A 2,178-nucleotide genomic window follows, 5' to 3' on the forward strand; every position below is an offset into this window, starting at 1 on the left:
AGAGCTTCTTACCGCATGGCCTTGTGCTGTCAGCAGTGCCTCTTTATGAAGCGCTGCTGCTGCGGCTGTTGCTGCTGCTGCTGCTGCTGTTGCTGCTGTTGCTGATGCTGCAGTTGCTGCTGCTGCTGCTGCTGCTGGATTTGTCTTTTGTGTGTTGCAGCAGTATGCAGTGAGTTTGCTGCTGCAGCAGGAAGAGCAGCAGCAAGCGCGGCGATAAGAACAGTACTTCTCTACCTGCAACAAAGAAGAAAAAGAAAACAAAAAAAAAAAGAAAAAAATAAAATAAATAAAATAACCCTAAACCCTAACATATAAACGCCTCCCTACATGNAAAAAAAAAAGAAAAAAATAAAATAAATAAAATAACCCTAAACCCTAACATATAAACGCCTCCCTACATGCTGCAAAGCTGCTGCTGTTGCTGCTGTTGCTGCTAATGCTACTGCTGCTGCTGCTGCTGCTGCAGCAGCAGCTAACGAACAGCCAGGGCCCCAGGGGGCCCCTCTCCTCCTCCCCTTCAATAAACATTTTAGGGGGGCCCCCAACACTGAACCCAGGCAGCGGCCTCAGCACTGGGGGCCCTAGCCTGTCGTCTACTGCTGCTGCTGCTGCTGCTGCTGCTGCTGCAGCAGCAGCAGCAGAGGAGAGGGGCCCATGGTAGGGGCCCCCAGGAGTTGGTGGCTTACAGGAGCGGAGTTAATAAGGCCTCTTCTCTGTCTCTTTTTGTTGTTCTTTTTTGTTTTTTATTTTCTCTTTTCTTTTTTATTGCTTTTTCTTTGTTTCTTCTTTTTTTTTTCTTCCTGTCCCTTTTGTCTTTGTCTTTGTTTCTTCTTTTTGTCTCCTTTTTTGTTTTTTCTTGTTCTGGTTTATCTTTTTTTCTGCTCCTTTGTCTCTGTTTCCCTTTTGTCTTTGTTTCTTTTTCTTCTTCTCCTTTTTATTTTTTCTTTATTTCTTTTTCTTTATATTTATTTATTCTTTTTCGTTTGTTATAGCAGCTGCTTCTTTGGGGGGGGGNGGGGGGTCAGCTGGTGCTGCTGCTGCAGGCGCAGAGAAAAAGAATCAAGGCAGAGCAGGGGCGTGTATGGCTTCGCTGTTGCTGCTGCTGCTGCTGCTGCTGTTGCTGCTGCTGCTGCTGCTGCTGCTGCCGAGCCGACAGCAGAAGGTCTTTGTGTCTCCAGCCGGAGCAGCAGCAGCAGAGACAAAGCAGAAGAAGAAGAGACAAAGGAGAATGAGACAAAAGAAAAGGAGAAGAGACAAAAAAGAAGGAGAGAAGAGACAAAAGAGAAAAAGAAGAGAAGCAGAAAAAGAATAAAAAGAAAGAAACACACTGCGTAGGGGGTTTATATTTTTGTGAGAGAGCGGCAGAGAGGAGACAAAAAGAGAGGAGACAAGAAGAGAGGAGACAAGGAAAAGGTAATAGAATAAGAATAAGAAAAGAAGAAAAAGAAAAAGAAAAAAAAAAAGAAAAAAAGAAAAAAAAATATTTCACTAAGAGCAGCCGACAGTGTGTAGTAACAACACAAACTGCGTATGTGTCTCTGCTTGTTGTATTTTTTTTGTTCTTTTGTTTATTTATTTAATATATAAATTAAAATAAAACAAATATATTTATATGAAGAAGACACATATATTGAGAGAGGATTCTGCTTCAGGCAGCAGTTGCTTCTGCTGCTGCTGCTGCTGCTGCTGCTGCTGCTGCTGCTGTCGCTGCAGCAGCAAAAAAAAAAGGACGGGGGGGCGCGGGAGCGCCTAGAGGCGGCTCTGGGGGGCCAATGAGGAGAAGAAGAGAAATAAATTGTTGTTATATAGAAAATAAAAAAAGATAAATGCATAAATAAAGAAATATAAATAACAATATAAGCTGTTGCAGCACCACAAACAAACAAACTACACGCTATAGGCCGATCTGCACGATCCCAGCCTGCGCCGTCTCCCCTGCCGTCTCCATGGGGCCCCTCTCCTTCTCCCTGGTTGCTGTATTGGGGGTAGTTGTTTATTAATATTAATTAAAAATATTATTATTTGTTTAAATATAACAGAAAATATTCACTAGAAGAGGCAGAAAGGGAAACAACTAGCACAGACACAGCAGCAGCAACAGCAGCAGAAACAGCAGCATGAGTTCGTTTCTATGCAGTTTTCTATATATGAATATACTATATACGAACTAGTGCTTAC

The sequence above is a fragment of the Eimeria mitis genome, genomic scaffold, assembly GCF_000499745.2.
Source record: "Eimeria mitis Houghton genomic scaffold, Emh_scaff2066, whole genome shotgun sequence".
Classification (NCBI taxonomy): domain Eukaryota; phylum Apicomplexa; class Conoidasida; order Eucoccidiorida; family Eimeriidae; genus Eimeria; species Eimeria mitis.